Source organism: Plectropomus leopardus, chromosome 7 (assembly GCF_008729295.1).
Source record: "Plectropomus leopardus isolate mb chromosome 7, YSFRI_Pleo_2.0, whole genome shotgun sequence".
Classification (NCBI taxonomy): Eukaryota; Metazoa; Chordata; class Actinopteri; order Perciformes; family Serranidae; genus Plectropomus; species Plectropomus leopardus.
This window is the reverse complement of record NC_056469.1, coordinates 35,948,757-35,958,756: the sequence shown is the minus strand read 5'-3', so window position 1 is coordinate 35,958,756 and position 10,000 is coordinate 35,948,757.

Here is a 10,000-nt window from a genome sequence, read left to right as displayed (position 1 = left end):
TCATCATCATCATCATCATCATCATCATCATCATCATCATCATCATCATCATCATCATCATCATCATCATCTTTCATCATCATCATCATCATCTCATCATCATCATCATCATCATCAGAAATCATCATCATCATCATCATCATCATCATCATCATCATCATCATCATCATCATCATCATCATCATCATCATCATCATCATCATCATCATCATCATCATCTCATCATCATCATCATCATCATCATCATCATCATCATCATCATCATCATCATCATCATCATCATCATCATCATCATCATCATCATCATCATCTCATCACTCATCATATCATCATCATCATCATCATCATCTCATCATCATCATCATCATCATCATCATCATCATCATCATCATCATCATCATCATCACATCATCATCAATCATCATCATCATCATCATCATCATCATCATCATCATCATCATCATCATCATTATCATGAATTCAAAAATGACATTCATGAGTTACCATTTTAGTCCCAACCAAACGCTGATTTTAAGTCTGACCTAACAATTCTTTTTTTTCAGTGTTAGATTTAACAACGTGTCACGGACGCCATGATCCCGTGTCTCTGTAAAGACGTGTCCACCTCACATCGGCGTCTGCTGTCTCTGCCGCCGTCAGGTGACTCTCTCTCTGTCTTCCATGTCGGTGGCTGGTGTGGGAGCGTTGCTCTGGTCGCTGTGAAGTCTCTCTGGATGTGGACTCGGTTTTTTTTGCCTTGAATGAAAATGCAAATGGTGATGTTCTAGTTTTTTTGGGGCTGTGCAGCCGAAGAGGCATCAAACGCTGAAAATTCAGGTCAGCTGTGAAGCAGAGAAGGAAGTCATCTGACGGAGCTGTGCTGAAGGTGCTGCCTGCCAAAATGAAATTCAGTACAGAGGAGGGGGGCTGAGGTTTTGACCTGGTTGAAACTTGGATCTGGGTCTTTGTACTCAACTGTGTCTCTCTGTCTGTGAATGGCGTCCTCGGTTTGTCCTGGTGTTTGACGGCGTGACGTCATCCAAACGAGCGTCAGTCACGGTCACAGACCAGGATTCGTCAGCTACATGTTAGATCGGAGCCATTTTAGACCAGATCTGATCATGAACACACACTAAAAACATTGATTGACAATTATTTAGACATTTTATGTGTTTTATACGCTTTTAGACTGTGAACCTTTGTTTTTTTGTGGTTAACACAGATTCTGGAGCGAGACAGACGGCTGCGAAACTCTCACTGTTCAAAACAGAAAAACCAGACCAACTCCAGGTCAGGTGAACAGCAGACACTCAGGAGCTGTTGTCTCAGCAGGACTTAACCCTTTCAGCTCTCAGGCTCTGAAGAAAACCAGTCAAATGACAGTTCAGCGCAAAAACACCTGACACTTAAAAAAAGAGATGGACTCTGTTTTAAACACACACACACACACACACACACACACACACAACACACACACACACACGACAGAGAGAGCAGACATTTTCTTAATTATCACACTGTTTTTAAAAATTTTAATGTGTGTGCAGCATTAGACACGTCGCTCTATGACATTGAGTGGTGTCACTGCTCTGTCACCTCAGCGTGTCTCCTCTGTGATAACAACAACCAGTGATGACAATATTTAATCCAACTAAAAACTCGATTTTTTCATGTCTCAGCAAAAAATTAGACACGTTTTACCTTCATCTGTAAACTGACATGTTTTCACTGACACGCAGATAAAAATTAAACTGCCCAAATGAACTCGACTGCCTGAAGTGAAGTTTGACACTGTTTTGAGCCGTCTGATCCAAAAACCTCTCACAATTTGTTTAATTGTCGTCCATGCTGAAATCTGCTCTGCTCGATCACGGCCTGACTCGCTCACTCTCCTGTCCGACTTGGAGCCGTCTGAGTCCAGTTCCCAAAAGCTCGTCTTCCCTCCAGCATGTCGAGTTTCCCCAGAGAAGCTCGTTTTTTCCACCACGCTGCAGCTCAGCTCACCCCTCCTCTGCTCCTCTCTCTCCTCTCTCCTCTCCACCGTCCTCTCCTGCTCCTCCCCCTCTCCTCCTCTGCTCAGCTCTCCTCCTCTGCTCCTGGCCTCCTCCCCTCATTGTTTCTGCTCCTGATCCTCCTGCTCTCCTCACTCTGACGCTCCATCCGTCAGCACTCGATGACCTCTCTCCTGATAGGCTGTCACGGCTGCTCTTCTCTCCCGCAAAAGCTCCTCTCCTCCTCTGAGCTCCCCTCCTCTCGACGCTCCTCTCCTCCTCCAACCCTCCCTCTGCCCCTCTCCTCCTCTGCGTCCATCGCTCTGCCCTGTTACAGATGCAGTCAGAATCGCATCTTTGCATTGAAATTGTATGTACCTCCCAGCAGAGATCATTTGAGGCTGCACGGGTCACCTGTGTGTGAGAGTCTTTGTGTGGTTGAAAAAACACACGCTGGTCTCTCCAGCTGGTGCAGAACGCTGCTGCTCGTGTTCTAACAGGAACCAAGAAAAGGGATCATATCTCTCCTGTTTCAGCTTCTCTGCACTGGCTCCCTGTGAAATCCAGGATTGAGTTTAAAATCCTCCTCCTTACTTACAAAGCTCTAAATGTTCAGGCTCCATCCTATCTGTCACAGCTCATAGTTCCCTGTCGACCCTCAAGATCACTGTGCTCTGAAAACGCAGGGTTACTTGTGGTTCCCAAAGTCTCCAAAAGTAGGATGGGAACCAGAGCCTTCAGCTACCACGCTCCTCTCCTATGGAACCATCTTCCAGGTTCGGTCAGGAGGCAGGCAGACACCGTCTCCACTTTTAAGGGTAGACTTAAGACCTTCCTCTTTGATAAATCTTATAATTAGGGCTGGCTCAGGCTGCCTGGACCTGCCCCTAGTTAGGCTGACATAGGTTTAATCTGCTGGAGGACTTCCTCTGATACGCTGAGCTCCTTCATCCTTCTTTCTTCCCTCCTCATGAAATCCATCTGAAAAGGCTCATGTCTGTTTACTGCATTACGCTAACTCCGTTGCCTCTCCGGAGCGTTCCTGCTCCCTTGTCTCCTAGTTTTTCTTGGATCCTGGCTGCAGTCTGCATGCAGCGCCTGATCGTGGTGATAGCTGTGCTGTGTTGTGATCCTGCCTTTGGTTGTTGTGCTCGTGCTGTGCCTGCACTGATACTGTACCTCCGGCTCGCCCCGATCGTGGCCTTGGTTTTGCCGTCGCTGTGGTCCTGTCTGAAGCTACGCCTGTGTTGTGGATCCTGGTTACGTCGATGCCGTGGTCACGCTTGACGGGACCTCCTACTGCCATTATTATGAGCCACGCCTCCACTATCAATATACGCATGGGACTCTGATCCACACCCACAATATTATCTTCGAGTGCATTTAGTGATTTCAGACCTATCGTTATTGTGATATGACATGCATTTGTTTTTGTTTCCTTTTTTTGCTGTGCCTCTCTCTCCCTCTCCCCCTCTCTCCCCCCCCTCTCCCCCCTCCCCCCCCCCTCCCCCTCTCCCCCTCTCTCTCTTTCTTTTTTTTTTTTTGTCATAATTGTAATTCAATTTGTTATATACGACATCTATCACTCGTCTGTCCGTCCTGAAGAGGGATCATCTTCCTCTGCTTTGAAACTCTTCCTGAGGTTTTTCCTCCTTTTTTTTCCCGTTCAGGGGTTCTTTTTCGGGAGTTTTTCCTCGGGTGATGTGAGGGTCTGAAAAGGGCAGAGGGATGGTGCCTGCTGTAAAGCCCTCTGAGGTAAACCTGTTTTGTGATAAAGGGCTCTATAAATAAAATTGACTTGAATTGACTTTAAAGCTGAAAGAACTGCAAAGTGATGATGAGCGCAGCGTTTTTGTTTTTACGCCCACCACACTGCACCATACGGCACACACGTGAACATGTATATAGCATATGAAGATAAGTTTTTATACATCATATCTTTATTTCTCCTTTCTGTTGCCCGATTATTTGTTATACATGTATACATCAGTATAAATAATTAGTATTTGTACTTATTTACGTAAACCGTACAAACGTGGGCATGAAGAGAAACGCAGTTTCACTTCCTGTATGTCAACAGACGTCTCAGAATTGACGATAAAGCTGACTCCGCTGTGTCAGAATCAGACGGATGTGTGACATCTGATCTGATCAGTGTGTTTTCTCTGCTGTGTAATCAGCTGAAAATCAGAAGGACACACGGGGAGCAGCTCCTCGTCCTCACAGACCGCCATGTTTCTACAGGAGCCCAGAGCAGACAAACCAGCGGCTTGCACTGACGGACACGCTCACTCAGGTTTTGGTGTGAGACCCCTGAGAGACGAGCAGCACACCAGAAAAAACACACAGAATTTAAACATGCAGCTGTCTTTATGGCGTGTTTGAATCACCTCACACAGTCCTGCAGTGTTTAACACACACGTGACCGCTACTGTGCGGCTGCGCTCTCTCAGTGACGCCGCTGTGCACGTTGCATGTGGACGCGGTGTCTCTGTTGTGTCAAAAAAAAGCGTGTTCCCCTGTCGAATAGCGTTTCCCCCATTCCTTTTTTTGGTCAGGACTGAGGGTTTGGGTCGGGTTTAGGTGGAGGGGAAACTGTCCGCCGGTGTAAAAACGCCCTCGCTCGTGAAATATTCATTCTGTTTTTTTTACGTAAAGCTGCTCGTCAACGTCACGTCTCTTGTCCTGGTTTTAAGAGAAACGAAGGCCCGACAGGCTGAAATACTGTCAGCTGATGGTGATGGTGATATTTGCTGCAGCTCTCAGCAGGGAAACACTTTGATCACAGTCAGCGGCTCAGAAATAACGACCACACCGCAGAGCGTTCCTGCCTTCCCACAATCCCCAGTGTGGGACTGGTCGTTAGCCCAGTTGTGTTGGGCGGGAAATGTCGTCGGATCTCTGAGGTCTCTGAGACGGCTCCAAGGACGAAGCTGCAGGTGTCTGTCCGACTGTGACTGAGGTGTTGAGGAAACCAGGCCAGCGTCTCTCTCTCAGGACGTCCGCAGGCTGCAAACTGGGTCACATTCGCACACTGCGGGATCTCAATTTTCTTGCACCATCGAAAATCATCACTTTATCCTCAATGTTTTCTGTAAAATACATCACCATAATCTGTCTGTCCCTTTTATCAGCCTTGGACAGAGATGTGTCATCACTGTCCTCGCTGGCTCCACATTCTCCATCAGTTTCAGATTTTTTTGTAAAACAAAAACTGACTGTTTTGTGGTGTGATGGCGATGCTCAGACTGTCGCTGTTGTCCTCTGAGGACCATCTTGACATGAGTCCAGAGGATATGTTCTGGAAATCTGGCCTGGTCGTTCATGTTGAGCTGTTAACCCCGTGAATCCGAGCACGTTGGTCTGATTGCTTTCAGAGTTTATTCAGGAGGCAAAAGGCAGTGAGCAAGAGGGAAATACTTCTGTGTTGAATGTCCAGAAAAGTTATTCATAATTTTTCTAAAAAAATATATATTTAAATAATGTACTAAATTATAAATTAAATTATGGGCTCATTTCTCTTTTTTTGCGATTATTCTTAGCTAATTTTCTTGCCTTGTTGAGTTTCTCCTCATGTTTTTGCAAGAAATCGGACTCATTTGCAGAGAGAAAAGCTCACAGTATCAACCCTTTTTTTGGACACAAACAACATTTTGGGTTCTGATTCATGTTTCTCTGATCTGATATTTTTTCTTCTTTAATCCAGTTTTTTCAGAGTTGTCAGTCGACTGTTTGTCGTGTCGAAATTCAGTCCGTCTGTGAATGTTGGAGGCTTTCTTTCGTCTGTGAGTTTCCTCTGTTGGAGTGAAACTGGAGGCTTTGCTGTGAGCTGTCTGCTCTGCAGAAACACTCGGATGTTTGTCCTCTTTTAGGAGCCGCAGAGACGACAAAAAGACAGTCAAAAGGAGACAATGACAAACTTATCAGGGACAAGTGAACAAAAACTGATGTTTGTGTTTCTTTTTGTCTTTTTCTTTCTCTGATAATCTGTCTGTCTGTCCTGTCTCTGTCTGTCTGTCTGTCTGTCTGTCTGTCTGTCTCTGTCTGTCTGTCTGACTCTGTCTGTCTGTCTCTCTGACTGTCTGTCTGTCTGTCTGTCTGTCTCTGTCTGTCTGTCTGTCTGTCTGTCTGTCTGTCTGTCTGTCTGTCTGTCTGTCTGTCTGTCTGTCTGTCTGTCTCTCTGTCTCTCTGTCTGTCTGTCTGTCTGTCTGTCTGTCTCTCTGTCTGTCTGTCTCTCTCTGTCTGTCTGTCTGTCTCTGTCTGTCTCTCTGTCTGTCTCTCTGTCTGTCTGTCTGTCTGTCTGTCTGTCTGTCTGTCTGTCTCTGTCTGTCTGTCTCTGTCTGTCTGTCTGTCTGTCTCTGTCTGTCTGTCTGTCTGTCTGTCTCTGTCTGTCTCTGTCTGTCTGTCTGTCTGTCTGTCTGTCTGTCTCTCTGTCTGTCTGTCTGTCTGTCTCTCTGTCTCTCTGTCTGTCTGTCTCTCTCTGTCTGTCTGTCTGTCTGTCTGTCTCTCTGTCTGTCTCTCTGTCTGTCTCTGTCTGTCTGTCTGTCTGTCTGTCTGTCTGTCTGTCTGTCTCTCTGTCTGTCTGTCTGTCTGTCTGTCTGTCTGTCTGTCTGTCTGTCTGTCTGTCTGTCTGTCTCTGTCTGTCTGTCTGTCTGTCTGTCTGTCACTGTCTGTCTGTCTGTCTGTCTGTCTGTCTGTCTGTCTGTCTGTCTGTCTCTGTCTGTCTGTCTGTCTCTCTGTCTTCTGTCTTTTCTGTCTTCTTAACCTCTCTTCAGCTCTGTCTGTCTGTCTAAAGTCTCTATTACTCAACTCACTCTTAGTCTGTCTCCACTCTTAATATTACAAACACACTCTGCACACAAAATGTGCATATCATACATCTGTCTCTCTCTCTCTTTCATACAGATTATTTTTTAACCCCTCTCATCAGTCCTAAACACAAGAGCATAAATGAAGCTTAATCTCAACAACAGATGTGACGGAAACATCTGATGTTTACCTGTGGGACCACGATGACGATGATGATGACGATGATGATGACGTCATGATGATGATGATGATGAAATTTTCATGATCACACACAACAAAATTACATCACACCTGATGGTTTTTGCAGAGAGGAGGCTGATCAGACTCTGAGTGTGACTCTGAACTCTGAGATGAGAAACTCTGAGTTTTGGGGTCCAGATCAGCTGATCTGAATCTGTCCAATCAGCTCTGAGCGTGTTCACTCTAGTTCGGCGTGTGCACGACCTCGAAAAAAAAGCCGTCATCAACGGAGCCCCGATACCACTCTTCACCGCGCCGAAACAGAAACTGAGCTCCTCTCCCGTCGGAGCTCGAGAAGCTCGTGCTGCCTACGGAGAATACGAGCTCATATTTCAGGAAGAAAAAAAAAATACAATCCTCTCCTGACGTAAGACGCTGCGAAATAATTCTGCTTCGATATCGATCAGATTGCAAAAATACGGACAATCAGTGTTTGACCGTTTGCTTCAGGTGGGAGGAGACAGGTAAAGTCTGTGTTTTCTTATGTCACACACCATCATGGCAGCGTTTTCAGCCTGACGCCGTCCTGCAGCGATTTGATTGGATGTGACACTTTCATAGAAAAAATGACGCCTCTGTTTGACCCTGAATGGTGGATTTTTGAAGCAGCTGAAAATGTGTCTGAGTCACAGAAATATCAAAAAGAAAACCACACACTCTTCGTCCCTCGGGCTGTCTCTCTGTCCCTAACACCTAAGGCTGTCTCTCCGTCCCTCGGGGCTGTCTCTCTGTCCCTAAGGCTGTCACTCCGTCCCTCGGGCTGTGTCTCTCTTCCCTAAGGCTGTCTCACGTCCCTCAGTCTGCTGATTCTCTGTCCCTCGGGCTCTCTCTGTCTCTTTCTATGTGTCCTCTTTGGCAACGTCGTCTGTCTTAATTTAGCTTCAGTAACATCATCACTTTTCTTGTGTGATGACGTTTATTTTATGATTTAATTAATTTACATGATACACACATTTTCCAGAGTTACGGCTTTAAATCCGGAGTTCATAATGTTTTCCTGTTGACATTTTGCAGCCGGCGGGGTCTAAAGACTGAAAAAAAGAAACAAATAAATAAGTATCATTTTCTAAATGACGCATTTTTAACTTAAATCTTTGACTGTTGTCATTTAAGAGCATATTTAAGCTGCAGTATTTTTGAGGAAAAAAAAAATAATACATGAACATAAAGTTGGAAGTTTAAAGAAACAAATCAGTTTTTTGTTGACACAAAAGACAACAACTGATAGAATTCTGAAGACTTTCACTTTTTAAATGACAGCTTTATCTTGTGATTTTATTTTTCTTGTACTATTTTTGATTATTTATGGATGTAATGACTCAGCTTCAATGTTGTTAAAAAACTACCTTAGTGAACGTTTTGAAAGTGAGTTAAAAAATGAAAGTCAACACTAAGTCTTTTTCATTTTTCATTTAAAAGTATTTTTTGTATTCATTCTTTTCACTTTATTATAAAATTATTCATTCTGTGATTTCAAAAAATTGAATATGTACATCTCAAAATGCCATGATTATAATGTACAATGTGTTTTTTTTTAAATTATGACAGAGTTTTTCAGTCATTTAATCAATTTATTTGTGACATTGAAAATATATGAAATTAGTATTTTTTTATAGTAAATGACTTAACTACAAAATTACTTTATTGATATAGTAATTAAAGACATTTTACAATTATTAATTTAAAAGCCATTTTCAATAAGTATTATTTATCATGGAGTTGTTGTGTATTCTTTCAATTTCTAGAAGTTATAAAAGAATGACTTAAATTTCATATCACATTGAAATTTTTTTTTTCCTGTAAATTTTGACTTCATTGTTGTAATCAATATGACTGAAGGAGTCAGACCGCCCTCTGCTGGAAACACACACTCAACATTAAATAATGACATGAAAGTGCTTCATAAATCAGCTGCGTCCTCAGAGGACTAATCACACACGCCAGCACAGCTACAGTTTCTGCGTCGACACGGACACTCAAAATCCTGACTGTGACAGCTGGAGGCTCAGCAGCATGAACTCTGAGCACAAAGCTTTTCCCAAAAAACTGACAGTTTAAATCTTATTTCTGCAAAACTCGGAACACCAATCACTGCACCACTGAACGCACAAAAAAAAACACACGAATCTGCTCTGACTCTCTGATTTATCTTCTCAGCATTTTCTGTAAAATCTTTTAATTTTCTCAGTCTTGTGTTTTGTGTCATGTTTGATGTTTAGTTTTGTGTGGATGAAATTGTTTTTTTTATGGCTGCAGCATGACTAATAATGTCTCACTTTGTGGGGATTATAAAGTTAATCTTGAATCTTGAATTACCATTATGGCAATACTGTCACAAAATGTCCATCATGCAATATACCATCATTTTGGAAAATTTTTTTCCCGTTTTGCCACCGAAAAGGTTCCCATGGAAATTTTGAAATGAAAAAAGAAAAATGAAAAAAAATGTAGTTTTACCATGTGTGTGTTGTGTGTGTGTGTGTGTGTGTGTGTGTGTGTGTTGTGTGTGTGTGTGTGTGTGTGTGTGTGTGTGTGTGGTGTGTGTGTGTGTGTGGGGGGGTGGGATCAGCTGTTTTAATGGGTGTGGGGTGTGTGTGTGGGTGTGTGGGGGGGGGGATATGGGGGTGTGGTGTGTGTGGGTGGGTGTGCATGGGTGCATGGGTGTGTGTGTGGTGTGTGGGGGGGGGGGGTGTGTGGGTGTGTGTGGCGTGTGGTGGGGGTGTGTGGGTGTGTGTGTGTGTGTGGTGTGGTGGGGTGGGGGGGGCGGGGGGGGTGCAATGTGTGTTGTGTGTGTGTGGGGGGTGTGTGGTGTGGGGGGGGGGGGTGGGGGGGGGGGGGGGTGTGGGGGGGGGGTGCATGTGTGGGGGGGGTGTGGGGGTGGGGGGTGGGGGGGTGTGGGGGGGGGGGGTGTGCGTGGGTGTGTGTGTGTGGGTGTGGGGGTGTGTGTGTGGGGGCTTGTT